General features: G+C 41.2%; 1 pseudogene; it reads left to right on the top strand.

The window, feature by feature from the left end:
• Positions 1-15,765: 15,765 nt before the first annotated feature.
• On the top strand, positions 15,766-15,883 carry LOC124546388 (annotated as a pseudogene).
• The last annotated feature ends 2,884 nt before the right edge of the window (positions 15,884-18,767 follow it).

The raw sequence follows: 18,767 nt of genomic DNA, 5'->3' as shown, positions 1-18,767 counted from the left end.
CACGACATTTCGGTCACCAGCCTTTTCTCTGAATGCGAAAATATTTCGTTGGCGTCATCCTACTTGGGGAGGAACGCTCGTCTTCACAAAATAAGAGAAATCAGAGCTGGTACGGAATGATATAAGAGTTCATTTTTCCCAAGTGCTGTTGGAGGGTGGGACGGTAGAGAAATAGCGTGAAGATGGTTCGACGAACTCTTTGCCAAGCAAGCACTTATGGGTGAGTTGCAAAGTCGTCATGTAGATATCGATCTAGATGCATAACGAAGGTCGTCAAAAGGGCCTCTAGTTACAGAGCAAAAGGCAGCTACAGCGTTCAAAATGCATCACGTTAGTAGCAAGTGGGTGAATGCCTAAAATGCGTCTTTGGCTGGTTCCTATATTTCTTCAAGTAATAAGAAGTTAACCTATGATCATCTGCGCCCACTCATTGTACAATAATACGTGAGGTGCTTTGTGTCTTTTACCGTTTATTTTAATGTTTGCTTTACTGTTGTGACACATCGTAAAGGATTTGGATATTTTTCCTATTAGTATTCTTTCACAAAAGAGACCAGATAACTAAATTCGAAAAATGACGTGTTTTAGCAATATCTGGACAAACACAAACCTACACTGTACATAAATAAGAACGTAAATCAACGAACAGCCTTTTATGACGGTGAAAATCTCGGATGTACTGAAGGAGAAAACTAAACAGTTGTTTGTGACGTTATTTGGAACTTCGAAAGAAAAAAATAACACAGTGAGAAAGCTGCAAGTGTTCTATGCGTTCCTTCACAAACATTATTTCACGTGTTTATGTGTCTATATTTTGTCTAGTTAGTAGATATCAAAGTTTTAATATGTGTGAACGATACTTTGGTTCCACTTCTCGTCAGGTTCCCATACAAACCTTATGAGAAATATCCGTTACGAAATTTGCTTTAGCCATTAATAAACTTTATCACCGCTAATTCCTTAATTCCATTATTATATGCCGACTTTTTGTATCACGCATGTTATCTCATAATGTCTCGTTAACCTTTCGCTGCTAACACTAAGCTAAGCGAAGTTACATCATGGTAACGTTCCCTATAGTGTGAACACATCACTATTTTTCGCTGACGTTGCTAACCGTCCTTCTATTTTTTGACATTAATAATCTAAGATTTACAAACATTGCAATTATTACATTCGACTGTCTTATCTGGTCGCGAAAAAGATGAGTGCAAGCAGCTACAGGCTAAAAATAGATTCTGCTGTGCAGCTACTAAGCGTTCTACACAGCTAAATGGTTTCAACAAGGAGCAAAACGTTACAAACGAAGACGATCAACGTTCACTACATACACAAATGTAATTACCAAGATAGCGATGGAGTAATCTAATATCACTTACTTGGCATATTGATTTGATGTCATTATTTCTCGTTAGGATGTAACACGTTCCTACTCCCGCCAGACACTACTTTGTCGGATGCCAAGAAGAAACTGTGACTATCGAATGTTTCAGAAAAGCATATTTTACAGTGATGTTGTCTTGGCTGTTAAAGTCCGCGTCATGTTGGAAGGAGGCCCAATTTTCAGCCATTCTGCACATCTCCCTCCACTAGCCACCGTCAACCAATAATATTCTTTCTCTTTCCCAGCGGCTAGCAGCGAGTTACAGTTAGACAGCGAGAATCTCACCCCTACATGCTGCACTGTTGCTGTACTTCACGACAACCATATTATTCATTCAACTGTGTTTTCTGTTTTCTTTTTTTTTCTGTGGCAGTATAAGTGTGAATGTGTATCTGTAAATGTTTAAGTGCGATTTAAAAAAAAAAAAGACAGGTGATAGCAATAAATGTGAAGTCCTTCATAAACAGGTGAGAGCGATTATTTATCGCATTTATAACTTTTTCGAATGTGAATTGAAAGCAGGTCTCCCACTGTTGACATTTGAAGATACGAGAACGGACTCCAGAACCATGTGCTGTAAAGAGAACTGTAAACAAAGGTGTCAGAGCTGTAGGAACCATAGAAAAAGTTGGTTTCGTGTCGCCTGGAAAGCATCGAAATCGCAAGAAACCTGTAACACAAATTGATGGTTTTAACAACGATGTTTTAAAGTGCTCCAAGTGAATGATGAATGCTCGAGATCACAAAAACGTGTTACAGTTATGCAGGAGAAAATTAGCTTCAGTGATAAGTGCTTTGTCAGTCTACTAAAAACCTATTTAAACACATAAATTTTAACCTTAAACAGTAATTTCTGATATAGAGGTGTATGAAAATATGTACTTGTGAAAAAGTTACATAGAATATAATTATGGAATCTTAATCACACTAATGTGAAGCTCTGTAAATGAAGGGAACATTTTCCACGAAGGGGGTCCCTGGTAATTAATAATAAATGTAAATGTATTATTGTAATTTCTCGAATAAAATAACAGACATATACTAATACCGTAGTGTACCGGCTGTTCTGGAGTAAGCCGGCCGGAGTGGCCGAGCGGTTCTAGGCACTTCAGTCTGGAACTGCGAGACCGCTATGGTCGCCAGTTCGAATCCTGCCTTGGGCATGGATTTGTGTGATGTCCTTAGGTTAGTTAGGTTTAAGTAGTTCTGAGTTCTAGGTGACTGATGACCTCAGATGTTAAGTCCATAGTGCTCAGAGCCATTGTTTTTGTTCTGGAGTAAATATGCAATCAGATATGTACTTTCAATCGTTTTATGTCCATTTTAATTGTTAATTAATGAAAAGATGTTTCTAAACAATGCCGAGGATTGTTCGGGACTGTTAAGAAAGTATAAATAGTTACAGCCATGTTGGCAATGAAGGTCAGTACTTTGTGTGATATTGGACACAGAGAATGTAGCTTGTTGTGCATAATTTACTTCATTATTGTAAGTATGTTACAACTTATTTCAGATTTGTCAAGATGCCTTAATTTTGAAACTGTAATAAATATTAAATGAAACACTATACTTGATTAAAAATTGTTTTTACTTTATAGTAAAAACCTACAGTTACTGTTCCAGGACATCTGCTGTGACAGATTACCAGCTACGATGAGTAAAAATAACCCCGAAGAATTTTATATCCTGATACGTTAAGAAGAGAGTTTTTAGTTCAGAGAAGTGACATAGGTGCAGTACGAACTACATCCCCTATAAAGATTCACGATACAAGAGAAGGAGGTAGTTCAATAGTGTATTGCCTTGATGAAACATAGGCCAATTAGAATCATTCTAGAGAGATTTGCTGGAAAATGAGTGATGGTACTCGCAGTTTTAAAGTTTTCATGGGAATAGGTTCTCAGATAATTATTCTGCATGGTGACTCTTCTTCTGGTTTTGTTTCTGAGAGTAAACTTATATTTACATGTAAGAAAAATGGCAGAGACTACCATTCGAAAATGAATGCTGTCAGTTTCGAGACGTGATTCACAGTTCTCGTGACATGATGCACAATTCTTGTCATACCTTGCTTTGAAGTGGGTCATTGCCAGTTGTAATTCAACTGTTACAGAGAAAACACCAGGTATAAACACCAGAAAAGCGATTATTTTTCCCAGCTTAAAAATAGAAATATTAATAACAGTATAAACCAGCCTCATGCCGATCTCCTGCAGCTCGTATAAAAGTCACATGACAGTACAAAAAAACTTGACTCCTTTGTACATGAATGGGGTCACACGGTTTTGCATTTACCTACATGTCACCGTCAGTGTAGCCCTATGGGCTTTGGACAAAGGATAAGGCTATATAGTAGAAAAAATAAAAAACATTCAAGATAACATTCACTGAATTGCTTGTGCATGAGACAATAGACAACATCCCACCTGTAGCGTGGGCACAGTCTGTGCGGCATGCTGAAAAGCTCAAGAAAGAATAATTTGACAGGGAAGTGATGATGGATCTAAGCCTTGAACCTATCACGTAAATTTACAGATTGTACGGAAACAGACTCATATAGAAGTGACAGTGGTATTACGATGTAGACTTTGGAACAAAGTAACAATATTTCTTAGTTGTGCGGCAGCGTTCTCGCTTCCCGCGCCCCGGTTCCCGGGTTCGATTCCCGGCGGGCTCAGGGATTTTCTCTGCCTCGTGATGACTGGGTGTTGTGTGATGTCCTTAGGTTAGTTAGGTTTAAGTAGTTCTAAGTTCTAGGGGACTGGTGACCATAGATGTTAAGTCCCATAGTGCTCAGAGCCATTTTTTTCTTAGTTTTAAAGACTCATGGTTTAAAAAATGGGTTTGTTAACATATCAGTTGCATACCTAATAATGAGAACTTTGTAGCCTTCTTGATTAGGACTTTGTATCCATAGAATTATGCAAACTATAATGTTCCACACATTGCTCAAGGAGAAGTTAAGCTTCTCCCACAATGTTATAAGCTCTAACAAAAGGCGAGAATGAAGCTGGATAAATTCGTCAAAAGTCCGATATTTCCACATGTAAACCCTGTCATTTTCAAGGCATGAACTGGATAAGGCCCTAAAATGACAGTACCTGTTACTGGTCGAGATATCAGTGGTTTTCGATGTTATCGATCATCATTCCCTGGAGTTATTTGCAAATGATGGTTAATTGTTTGCTCGTGCAATGGATTATAAATGCAGTCTCTCACTGTAATGTCGAACGAGTTAGTTTACACCCATAATTCCCATTAACAGCGAAAAATATGACAACTTACTGACCATTTTACAATAGTCTTTTCATTAGTCTTTTCTACCACTAATTCTTTTTTACTCACAGTGATTATGCTTAACTACAAAAAATGGCTCTGACCACTATCGGACTTAACATCTGAGCTCATCAGTCCCCTACAACGTAGAACTACTTAAACCTAACTAACATAAGGACATCACACACATCCATGCCCGATGCAGGATTCGTATCTGCAACCGTAGCAGTCACGTGGTTCAGGACTGAAGTGCCTAGAACTGCTCGGTTTAACTACAGTCTCGCATTCGGGAGGACGACGGTTCAATCCCGTCTCCGGCCATCCTGATTTAGGTTTTCCGTGATTTCCCTAAATCGTTTCAGGCAAATGCCGGGATGGTTCCTTTGAAAGGGCACGGCCGATTTCCTTCCCCATCCTTCCCTCACCCGAGCTTGCGCTCCGTCTCTAATGACCTCGTTGTCGACAGGACGTTAAACACTAATCTCCTCCTCCTTTAACTACAGTCAAACACATCAACATAAACACCTTATAGACATTTTTAAAAATTCTATTGAGAAGAAGTCGTTGTCAATCAAATATAATGATTTCGGTTTCTGCTTGAAGTTAATTTTGTTGTGTATTAAATTTTGTACTTATAATACAGTTCAAAACCCAATAAATGATAATCATTGCAAGCAGTTTCAATGATCTTATCGTTAGACCATGATAATTTTGAAATTAATTGTGCTTCACATCTTCACAAAGCTGTGTCAGCTGTTCTCGCCTCCCAATGTCACGCAAAGTAACTCTGTGGAGCAGTGGATGCAACGTCTTCAAGATGTGAATTAATATTTCTCTCATGACAACTGATAGAAATTGGTTTTAATATTTACTATTCCCCTCATAGATTGTTCGTATATTACGATGTACTGTAGGCAAATGAGCCTGACTTGTCCGCAGCAACACAGTTTGGCAAATTGGACTTTGTTTGCCCCCTCTCTGCTGCCACACATGCGCAGTTCTCATCCTTCCATTGCTCCGCCTCTATGTGAGGAAGCGATGTGAGCTATAGTCATAGAGTTAACCCTTAACTCACGAGGTGTGGTCTCTCAGACCACACAAAAATTTTCGAACTGGCTCTCGAAGATTCCATACTCCCCCCACCCTCCTAAAATGCCTAATACTATAGTGTTTTGCTGTCGGTTGGCTCACCATCTACTTTGTTTTGTTTGTAGTTTACACCTATCGGGGGGGGGGGGGGGGGGTTCTAGTTGACCGTACCTCGTGAGCAAAGTACCTGTGCCGGCCGAAGTGGCCGTGCGGTTAAAGGCGCTGCAGTCTGGAACCGCAGGACCACTACGGTCGCAGGTTCGAATCCTGCCTCGGGCATGGATGTTTGTGATGTCCTTAGGTTAGTTAGGTTTAACTAGTTCTAAGTTCTAGGGGACTAATGACCTCAGCAGTTGAGTCCCATAGTGCTCAGAGCCATTTGAACCATTTTGAACCAAAGTACCTGTTTTTTTCAGTACTGTACGCTATGTTTCGCAGAAACGCGTCCCTTTTAACGATCCTAAGTTAGATGGAAATGTTAGTCAGTGGATGGAGAAAGATGTCAGTGGTATAGATCAAGAAACACACGCAAAAGACGACGATTTTATATTGTCCAGTCTTCATAGTTCTACTAGTGAACAAGACAGCTATTCAGAAGTAGAACTCCAGGGCTATTGTGATAAGAATATTTCTATTTTTACAATAAGGTACTTAAAAAGTTAGTTGAAATCTAATGTGTTCTGAGATATGATAAAGAAAAATGTAGAATCAATTACTGAATAACAATTTTGGAGACTTTCTTTTTGTATCTTGAACCCTGGAATTCAGTTTTATTTGAACATTTATTTGCTAAAGAGAGAGATTACAAATTTTCAGAATGTAAAATTTTGTCTACTATTAAAAAATGCGAAAAAGTATGTGAACAAAAGTAAAATACTGCAGGCTCATTTAGTACAATAAAATCAAAATGGGGTATTTAAAGAACTCTTAAATAATTGTTATACAACTCAAAAATTTCAGATGATTCAAGGCTTAAATCTTGGGTTAAACAGAGGACCTTTCCAGAGACGCCACCTCGCTGTAAGCGTTGCAGAAAAATCACCTTGTGAGTGAAGAAAGATATAGCTTAGTTGTGTATTTGAAGTGTTCATTCAGAATTAAATGCATCATGAATTTGAACACGTTTTGCAATTTATGTGAGTCTCTGTTTTTACAGCTATAAAAAATAATGCAATTTTAAAATTTCTGTGTTTTCTATTGAGGCCAAAACCGCGTTTTACGTTTTATGACATTATTTTCCATTAGAGAAATGATAATAATAACACTGATACAAAATATAAAAAAGTAAAATAGCATCTGTGTTTACAGATTTTTTTGGTTATTTATCGCGCAGGAAGTTCACACTGCTAAAAGAGATCCATGTTGATTTATAGACTTCATCAGCACCATTTCCAGTTTTGTTTGTTTCCCTTTGTCGATCACTGTGAAAGGATATCAATAACGGCTTCATTTTATTTTTCACATCGTACACATTACTTTCTAACAGCTAACTTATTTCCCTTGAAGTATCAATGTTTTCTACTTCTTTTTTTAATCGCAGTTTGTAGGGTTGCAATAACATTCGAGTTCATGGAACTACTTTTATCAGCTTTAATGCCGTCTCCTAATTTCAGGCCACACTCCAGTATTTTTAAACACAATAAATACCAGAAAAAATATATATTCTAGTCTTTAGACACAATTTTTTTATTTTTCTCACAGATCTGTGGTAAAAAAAGAATTGCGACTGTAGACTAGAACATATATCTTTCTGATTATGTATGTGGAAAACATGTACAATAAATGAACACTATTAAAACAACGAACATTCGCCCTGGTGTCCACACTAGGAGGGGTCTCAAGGCCAACCTACCGCCAACCAACACTTCGATGTTGAACGCCAATCAATGCCAACCACTTTGTTGGTTCCCATTTGGTACCCGTACACACTAAGAAAAGCTCGCCTAATAAAGCAGTTGATTGTCGTTCGTAGGCCATCTACATCTACGTGACTGCTTAGTAATTCAGAACTAAGTGCCTGCCAGAGGGTTCATTGAACTACCTTCAAGCTATTTCTTTTCCGTTCCACTCTCGAACAGTGCGCAGGAAAACGAACGCTTGCATCTTTCGAGCGAACTCTGATGTCTCTTATTTTATTGTGATGATCGTTCCAACCCCATGTAGGTGGGCCCCAATAAAATATTTCCAAGCTCTGAGGAGGAAGTGGGTGACTGGAATGTCATGAGAAAATCCTGCCGCAACGAAAAACGCCTTTGTTTTAATGATCATCACCACAATTCAAATATAATCTCCGTGGTACTCTCTCCCTTATTTCGCAATAATACAAAACGAGCTGCCCTTCTCTGAACTTTTTCGATGTCCTCCATCAATCCAGTCTGACACGGATTATTCAAGAGGAGAGGCAGTCAAGCGTAGTGTAAGCACTCTCTTTAGTTGATGGAAACTTATCGAGTAAAACAGAAGTAATATCTGGCGTTCCACATGGAAGTGTTACAGGCCGTCTGCTATTCTTGATCTACATCCACGATTTTGTAAAGTCATCAGGTGATCATAGCCAATTTAGACAACATATCTGTACGGTACGACAAGCGACAATTGCCTCCAAGGAATGAAACGTGTGAAGTCGTCCACATGAGTACTAAACGGAATTCGCTAAATTTCGGTTAAACGATAAATCAGCTAAATACTTAGAGATTACAATTTAGAATAACATAAATTAGAACGATCACATAATGCTAGGGGAAAAGCAAACCGAACAATGCGATTTGTTGGCAGAACACTTATAAAATGCAACAGGGCTACTAAAGAGACTGATTAGTCATTACACTACGCATGTCCATCCTCCTCTGAAGTAGGTCTATTGCTGTGCGGTAGGGGATGTGAACCAGATAGGATTGACGGAGGACATCAGAAAAATTCAGAGAAGGACAGTGCATTTTGTATCATCTCGGAACAGGGGGAAAGAGTGCCACGGATATGATACGCGAATTGGGGTGGCAATCATCAAAACAAAGGCGTTTTTCATTGCGACAGGATATTCTCATGAAATTTTAATCACCAAATTTTTCTCAGGATATGAAAATATTTCTTGGCGCCACCTACATCAGGAGGAATGATCATTATAGAAAAAAAGTAAAAGAAATCAGAGCTCGCACAGGAAGTTTTAGGTGTTAGTTTTTCCCGAGTGCTGTTCGAGGGTGGAACGATGCAGAAATAGCTTGACAGTGATTCGACGAACCCTCAGTCAGGTACTTAATTGTGAATGGCAGAGTAATCATGTAGATGTATGTCTAGATTTTCACACGATCCTAGCGGGTACACCTTGCAAGTTAGTCGTTCGGTATGACTACACCATTCCCAAATAGAAGTACCACGAACTTGAGGGCTCTTGTCAGCAGAGGAGTGCTGGCACTTAGGGAGAGATACGTCGTTTCCATTTCTTCCATATCACGTACAAATATGCATAAAAGTGACATCATATTGGACACTTTAGCGTCATGCTAATAATTAGTGAACTTTAACAACGTAACATACTATTCAAACCATCATGAAGTGCTTGTCAAAAGCTACTTTGCATGATACCATTTTAAAGATTCTTCCCTTTCCTGTTGCGTATGGAGTGAGGGATTAATGACTGCTTAATAGCTTCTGTGCGAGTTGTAATTAGTCCAATCTTATCTTCCTTGTCTCTATTGGAAATGTACACAGGGTAATGAAGAATATCTCTAAAGTCTTTGTTTAATACTGGTTCTAGAGAGTTTGTAAGTGGCCTTTCGTGACATAAATGGCATCTCATCAAGTGTCTGTCAGTTCACGTTCTTCAACAATTCCGTGACATTTGTATACGTTCGATGTCTCATGTTGGTCGGAAAGGAGGTGGGCAGTAATATGGAAACCCCAAAGCATAACACATTACCATGCCCAATAGCATGTAGGTAATATGTTGTCATTCAAAACACCTTCAGTCGTCTTGGAGTGGATAAACACATATCTCGTACGGTTTTCAATAGAATTGCTACCATTCTTCCTTCAAAATAATGACAAGTTTAGATAACTATGTTGAAGGTGGATAGCGATATCACACTCTTCTCTCCAAAATAGACCGCAAAGGCTGTATTATATTCAGATATGGTAACTGTAGTGGCCAGGAGGGATGCGACAATTCATTCCAGTCCTGGAAGATACAGGGTGTTTCAAAAATGACCGGTATATTTGAAACGGCAATAAAAACTAAGCGAGCAGCGATAGAAATACACCGTTTGTTGCAATATGCTTGGGACAACAGTACATTTTCAGGCAGACAAACTTTCGAAATTACAGTAGTTACAAGTTTCAACAACAGATGGCGCTGCGGTCTGGGAAACTCTATAGTACGATATTTTCCACATATCCACCATGCGTAGCAATAATATGGCGTAGTCTCTGAATGAAATTACCCGAAACCTTTGACAACGTGTCTGGCGGAATGGCTTCACATGCAGATGAGATGTACTGCTTCAGCTGTTCAATTGTTTCTGGATTCTGGCGGTACACCTGGTCTTTCAAGTGTCCCCACAGAAAGAAGTCACAGGGGCTCATGTTTGGCGAATAGGGAGGCCAATCCACGCCGCCTCCTGTATGTTTCGGATAGCCCAAAGCAATCACACGATCATCGAAATATTCATTCAGGAAATTAAAGACGTCGGCCGTGCGATGTGGCCGGGCACCATCTTGCATAAACCACGAGGTGTTCGCAGTGTCGTCTAAGGCAGTTTGTACCGCCACAAATTCACGAAGAATGTCCAGATAGCGTGATGCAGTAATCGTTTCGGATCTGAAAAATGGGCCAATGATTCCTTTGGAAGAAATGGCGGCCCAGACCAGTACTTTTTGAGGATGCAGGGACGATGGGACTGCAACATGGGGCTTTTCGGTTCCCCATATGCGCCAGTTCTGTTTATTGACGAAGCCGTCCAGGTAAAAATAAGCTTCGTCAGTAAACCAAATGCTGCCCACATGCATATCGCCGTCATCAATCCTGTGCACTATATCGTTAGCGAATGTCTCTCGTGCAGCAATGGTAGCGGCGCTGAGGGGTTGCCGCGTTTGAATTTTGTATGGATAGAGGTGTAAACTCTGGCGCATGAGACGATACGTGGACGTTGGCGTCATTTGGACCGCAGCTGCAACACGGCGAACGGAAACCCGAGGCCGCTGTTGGATCACCTGCTGCACTAGCTGCACGTTGCCCTCTGTGGTTGCCGTACGCGGTCGCCCTACCTTTCCAGCACGTTCATCCATCACGTTCCCAGTCCGTTGAAATTTTTCAAACAGATCCTTTATTGTATCGCTTTTCGGTCCTTTTGTTACATTAAACCTCCGTTAAAAACTTCGTCTTGTTGCAACAACACTGTGTTCTAGGCGGTGGAATTCCAACACCAGAAAAATCCTCTGTTCTAAGGAATAAATCATGTTGTCTACAGCACACTTGCACGTTGTGAACAGCACACGCTTACAGCAGAAAGACGACGTACAGAATGGCGCACCCACAGACTGCGTTGTCTTCTGTATCTTTCACATCACTTGCAGCGCCATCTGTTGTTGAAAATTGTAACTACTGTAATTTCGAAAGTTTGTCCGCCTGAAAATGTACTGTTGTCCCAAGCATATTGCAACAAACGGTGTATTTCTATCGCTGCTCGTTTAGTTTTTATTGCCGTTTCAAATATACCGGTCATTTTTGAAACACCCTGTATGAGCTGTGTGAACAGTGGCCCTGTCGTCTTGGAACACAGCGGCACCATTGGAAACAAACATTGTACCATGGGATGAATCACATGGTCACCTCATGGTCACATAATCCTTCTCAGTAATGCGATCTTGCAGACTAAGCATGGAGCCCATGGCATATTTCGATGTGGCTGGCCCAACCCCAACCATACTTCACTCTAGGAACCTAAACTCGTATAAAAACCGAGCGAGGTGGCGCAGTGGTTAGCACACTGGACTCGCATTCGGGAGGACGACGGTTCAATCCCGTCTCCAGCCATCCTGATTTAGGTTTTCCGTGATTTCCCTAAATCGTTTCAGGCAAATGCCGGGATGGTTCCTTTGAAAGGGCACGGCCGATTTCCTTCCCCATCCTTCCCTAACCCGAGCTTGCGCTCCGTCTCTAATGACCTCGTTGTCGACGGAACGTTAAACAACACTAACCTAACCTAACCTAACCATCGTATAAAAGTTGGAAACAATATGAAACAAGACTCATATGGACAAATAACGTTCTCTATTGCTCCATAGTACACATTTTTTGCTTCGACTCCTCGTTTTGCTGCTTCGGGCATTTTATCATTGACGAGTGATTTTGGAGTTCCAGCTGGCCCTGCAGTTCGCTACTTAAGCAGTTTCTCTCATGTTGTGTTGGTATTGACATGGTTCGTGTGCGACATTCAGTTCTGCGGCGACTTTTTCAGCTATCGTCCTCTTATTTTCCATCACAATCCTCTTCAATGTTCGTGTGTTACGATCACAGAACACACGCTTCCGTCCACCTTGTGACATGTGGTAGACGTACTCGCGCTTTCCCTGTATGCGCAACCAATCTTCGATATGGCTCCTCTTCTAGACACCAAACATTTGGGCTACTTTGATTACGGAAGGAGCCACTATTCAAGCACCAACAACTTGCCAACGATGGAATTCACTTAGCTCCAACATAACTATACGGAACACCGGTCTGACCAAGACTGACACTTTGCAAGCTCCCAACGACTGGTATTTAGATCGTAAATGTCGTTAATTCTCCCTGTCTGTGGCAGGCTGAGAAGGGAGTTTTCTTAATTTTATCAGCAGGGACTACTTTTATTCATTTTTATATAAGCCTGCTGTGGAGAAGGATCTTATGCACAGTTTTTCTCTCTCGGCAGCGTAACCTTCCCTGACCATTCTGCCCGCTTTAGAATTGATGTTTAGGCCCATCAAAGTTCAGAATACAATCTTATCGATTGAATTTGAAGTCGCAACGGATAACGCAATTGTAATTTTGGGGATGGTCAGAGAAAACTACATCCTGCACGAATCTAGTCTTGTGCCAATAATTTTAGTAAAGGGGCAGCGTGATTGATATGATTCTCTTTTCTTAGGTATTGTTTAAATGAGCAAGCCGAGGACGGAAATTACTTTGAAAAACAAAGTTAATTTTGTTTTAACCAACATTAGACAAATTTACGAAGTTACGTCTTAACAATCTTTTGAATACACATTAACTATGGGCAAAGATTATTTAACTATGCACATAGATTATTTCTTCTTTGAATTACCAACCGTGTTGCCTCTGATTTGCGCCGTCCTGCGGGGGGAAGGAAATTCTTGGAGATCACGTGGTCACTACTACTATGCACATGCACTAAGTTAGCACTGAAATGCAAATATCGTAACTATTTCTCTATGCAGGTTTTCTATGTACAGTGGCTGGGATCGAGCAGGACTCGTGGCTGGTATCTCCAGCGCGAAGTGCTTGAATACGAAACGATTAATCTTAGAAAAGCTACACTCGTCACTAAATTTTCAATAAGTTGTTAAACATCGAACACGCTGGCATCAATGTTCAGCAATCGCAAAAACTGGCTACAACTCCCTCTATTAGCTTTCTCGGCGGTTGCAGTTTGAAACTATGCACCACGTGGCGGGTCGTAACTGAAATCTCGTACGGAGAATATTATTCTTATATCGGATAAATTGAACAAAATTCAATTAAATGGTTCTTAATTAATCAATCGCGAAAAAGCCTCCGATAAATAAATTGTTAACATTAAAGATATTTATACATTCAAATACCTTTGTCATGATTTCGACGCAACATTCTGAAGGGACGTCTGGTCGCTTACCTGTCTTCCTAAAAACTCCTCGTAACCGCTGCGCGGCTCTTTCTCCCGAGCAGCGGGAGGTGGTGGGGGAGGCCCATGACCAACCTCTGGTAAGAAAACTTTTTTTTTTTTTTTTTTTGACTTTCGCACCTCTGGTCGAACCATCCTGTTCCTGCTCTCTGCCTTCCACTGACTGTGTTAAAGTTGGTAGAAGATTCTGAGACCCACTACATCTCTGGTTTGTCTGCTACCACACTCAAAACATTCATACTTGACCACGTTCTTTAAGGAGAGGTGGGGAAATGTAAATAGGGACACAGGACATGCATATTGTAATGAGAATAAAGGACTTTGATCCATAATTGTTTCTACGTGCATATAATTTGGGGCTGAGATTATTTCACTGTTCATTAATTATGTAAAGTAATTGAATTTACGCTGATAATGTCTATCCGCTGATAGCAACATAACACTGATTTTAACTATGTAACGAAACCTATTGTGACGTTACAACTTGCAACACGCGAGGACATTTCACAGGTGACGATCGTGGTCAAATAGAACAGGACAAACCGCAGTGTTAGCTAGCATCTGCATTTCTGTTCTAACATGCATTTCCCCGTGTTTCCGTATTTTTGTCCAATCTCTGTAGTTGATATGGGCCCCCCATACCAGAACTATTTTCTGATGTGAGACGTACTGCATTTTCCCAGTATCCTGACAATGAACAGTCTCCTGTCTGCCTTACATACGACTGAGCCTATGTAAGCATTCCGTTTCATGTAAATTCTTAAATCCAGGTGCTCGCAAGAGTAGACGAATATCAATTGTGTCTCACTGATGTTACACAAAACCAGAAAAAAAATCGTACACTCTTTTAGTGGTTTCCAATTTACTCAAGATTTATTGTTGCAACAGTGCATATGGAATACATGAAATCAATACATTTGTAAATCAACAGCACAAGTGATTCTGAGATACTGGGTATCGACCCAAGCCGAAACACAGATATTAGTGTGTGGTGTAGCCTCCACAGGACAGTATTTCTGTATCTTCGTTAGTAAATGAACGTTTGAAAACGGACTTCAGCATTTCTGGTTTTGCTCTGAAATCCACATTTTTACTTGCTGCGTCAACCATGAGTCTACAGTACCTAGATTGGTTTCGTTACCAGAATTTCTTTGGGTTTTGTGGGAGTTCTTTCGATAAGATTCTGCTATGGTAGTCATTAAAGATCTGACGCATTGTCCTCTCTGTCCTCTTGACAGCCAAATGCGTTTTATTCAGCATCTCTTTATAGATTGGCTTAGCCTTAGTTTTATACGTATTTGCAGTGCTCAGTGTATCAAAGAAGTTTCTGCATGGTCCAGTCACAATAATGTCACCGCCGCCTATGTTCTACGTTAGCGTGCAATAATTAACCATTCACAGGCGGTGCTAGCAGTCGAGAGTATATGAAGCAAACTGGGAGACACGGAAAAACAATACAGTTGTTGTTGCAATGCTGAAATGGAGCGATTTATCTGACATGCAAAAGGGCATGATAATTGACTTTCGGCTCAGGCACGGAAAAGCGGTTTGTAAACTATTTGCGTGCCGCTGTGGTTTAAGTATACCATACATGCGACGGCAGTATTATCCAGAACTGGCGCCGATGCACCACAGGCCATCCATAACAGCGGCTGCAGCGGTGTGTACCGGCGAACAGGCGTGCGACTGTCAAGCAACTGATTGCACAGATGAACCATGGGGCTAACAACAGTGCCTCCTCAACAACTGTTCAGCAAATGTTGCTTGCGTATGGGCCTCCACAGCAGGCGCCTGGTTCATGCACCCATACTGACTCCTCTTCATCGACGATGAAGGCTGGAATTTGCTCGCCAATCCCGCAACTAGACGTCCATTGAGAGGTGACTGGTGATCTTTTCAGATAAATCACGTTTTATGCTTCGACGGAGCGTGTAGGGCGTGAAACGTCTGAAAGTAAACACCCTGTACATTGTGTTGGAAGGGTCCAGGCAGGAAGATGGAATATTGAGTTCTGGGGAATGTTTTCATTGTATTCCCTGAGTGATATCATCATTCTGGAAGGCACAATGGATCAACACAAGTATGCATCTATCCTTGGACCCCATGTCCACCCATATATGCAGTTTCTTTTTTCTTGGTACGGGCAACGGCCTTACTGCAGTGGAAACACCGATTCCCGTGAGATCACCGAAGTTAAGCACTGTTGGGTGTGGCCGGCACTTGGATGGGTGACCATCCAGGGCGCCATGCGCTGTTGGCATTTTTCGGGGTGCACTCAGCCTCGTGATGCCAATTGAGAAGCTACTCGACCGAATAGTAGCGGCTCCGGTCAAAGAAAACCATCGTAATGACCGGGAGAGCAGTGTGCTGACCACACACCCCTCCTATCCGCATCCGCAACTATGGTTGACACGGTGGTCGGATGGTCCCGATGGGCCACTTGTGGCCTGAAGACGGAGTGCTTTGCTTTTTTTTTCTTGGTAGAATTGCATCTACCAGCAGGACAATGCAACATAGCTCACAGTGTATGTGCATGATTCAAAGAGCACCATCATGAGTTTACTGTGCTCCCATGGCCACCAAACCCCCGGATTGAAACCCAACTGAGAATCTGTGAGATCACAATGATTGGGCTGTTTGCACCACGGACGCTCAAACGAGAAACCTAGCACAGCTAATCATAGCACTGGAGTCAGCATGGCTCCACGTCCCTACCAGTACCTTCAGAATCTCATTGACTCTCTTTCTGCATGTCTTACACTGTAAAATGTGGTTATTCTGATTTTTGACAGGTGATCATATTAAAGTGACATACCATATACCATAAAGAATCCCTCTCATCATAAAGCGTCCTGCTAGATACATAGCTATCTGCAGAATGGACAACTATTCTTTTATACTTGTTTTGAATTCCACTTTCAGATATGACATGATTACCTGTTTATCTAATTTGCTGCACATATACATCTTCCCACACCTTTTTGTTGCCTTTTGCACTTTGGTAATCACTGTTGTCGCAACTGCCTCAAGGTCGCATACCAGTTTCAAAGTGGTCAGGTCCTTCTATTGATGTTAGGCCTAATTCTGATATACATTTATGGCATGAATGACCTCCTGGTCTATTTGCTCTGGGTGTTTCCAGAGTAGGATTTAGTAGTGTTTCAAAGATGTCTTGTCACCGGTTATTGGATGACTAAAGTCATGGTATGATTGGGGAACATTTGTACCAGTGAACTGTGGTTTTCTCCAAAGTGTTCGTTTGCAACAGAGATTGAGTCTGGTGGTCGATAAAATTACCCAATTACAAGTCTACATGCATTCTTTATACTGAGTCTTGCTCAAACAATCTCGTATGCAGCTCCAGTTTCTACCTTGGTAGACTTGAGTTTCTTGCCTAAGGCTACAAATGCATCATTTCCAGTTTCGCTTGGACTATCCTTTAGGTGTGTAGCTAGCTTTCTGTGCCTATTATTATATGATCACCACTGCTTGCTAGGGTTGTTTCAAAGCTTGGCACTTTGTTGTTACGTTTTGGCAACTGATCATTAGAATTTTAATCTCTTCATCCATATAGGCCATTTCGTCGAGTCTTATACTGATACTTTGGGATCTACTACTGTTATTGTTGTCTGTATTGGATGCAAAATCGCGACAATTCGCGCCTTGCACTTATGATCTACAGCACTTGTTTCTGCACTCAACTGGCAAGCAGAAAATGATTTATTATTATAATTTATTTTTCATCATAATTTATTTTTCATCAGCAAATATCGTAGATAAATCATCTGGACACTATGCAGTAACAACAGCGCTGTGACCATTGCTCATGAGGAATATTGAAATATGTGATCTATTATTGCGGACAAATTTTACCTCAAAAAAAGTCAGTTGGTGCATAAGATCATGGTGTTTTTGTTTACTTGCTGTAAGTGTATTTATCAGTCGTCGTTTTTGTTTAAGGTTCTGGTACTGTTCTTGCAAAGTCATGTTGATTTTTGCGTATTTAAAGTTTATGAGGAGGACGGATTAAGAGTTGGAAAAAGGATTAAAAAATTTGTGATAAACTCCTATGGGACCAAACTGCTGAGGTCATAGGTGAAAAAGAATTGTCAGGAAAGAGTCTCACAATGATGACATTTGATTCACTTTGGATGCAGTGGAACAGTGAAGGCAGTAGAGACAGTTCGAAAGATGTGTACTGTGTGTGAGAGTAGCAGACAGTGTAACCCCAGTCTTCACTGTTGCCAAATTTATTCAAGATGGCGGATCCGACATGGTGGCCATAGATGTAGCAATTTCGCAGTGACGCCATGGAGGGAAGTTCAAATTTTGGCGGAAAAATAGGTCAATTGGGCTAACTCCACTAACCTAACCCCCTCCCCTGTCCCCACTCTCCCCCCCCCCCAACTGGTAATTGGTAGGAAAAAGATTCAATCTGTGCTGGGCTGCTGGATAGGACAGATGTAAGTCTTTATTTTGTGTGCAGGGATCCCCTCCCCCATCTGGAAATTGGCGGGAAAAGACCTCAGTTTGTGCTGGGCTGCCAGATAGGGTGGGCGTAAATATGTATTGTCTGTTTAAACAATTTGAGTTGCCTTACAGAGTGGCTCTGTCCAGTAGTTCGCCACGAGATCCAGAGTCCAACTGACCTAGTACACACTACCACCACCAGAGAGCACTGTCAGTCCTCCCCGTCACCCCTCCCATTACATAATCCAAGATGGCGGTCTGGGAGAAATGGCAGGAAAAGGACTCAGACTGTGACTACCTACTGGACTGGGAGAAGAGATGTAATAGTTTACTGTGTTCGACAGATGATGTCTGCACTGGAGAAGGAGTAGTTAAATGGATATATCACCTGTAATAATGCATCTGAGTAATGTGTTGATAGCAATGACATTTCGTGAAGACAAATACGTTTCATGAAATAATGAAGATGCAACAGGATGGGGCTAAGTTACACTTCGCAACTCATACTGATAAACGTGTATGTTGTAACTGTAGGTCATTCGTTAAAAGTCCAATAGGTCTTCCAAAGTGCAAGAGGCAAGACGTTCACTCAGGTGCACATGCTCCCTCTCCACAGAGGCCACGTGCAGGCTCTCGATACGGCCATGCGATAGCCACAGAAGTGGCCACGTACT

This window comes from Schistocerca americana, chromosome 8, assembly GCF_021461395.2.
Source record: "Schistocerca americana isolate TAMUIC-IGC-003095 chromosome 8, iqSchAmer2.1, whole genome shotgun sequence".
NCBI lineage: Eukaryota > Metazoa > Arthropoda > Insecta > Orthoptera > Acrididae > Schistocerca > Schistocerca americana.
This window is presented reverse-complemented; position numbering and strand designations above follow the sequence as displayed.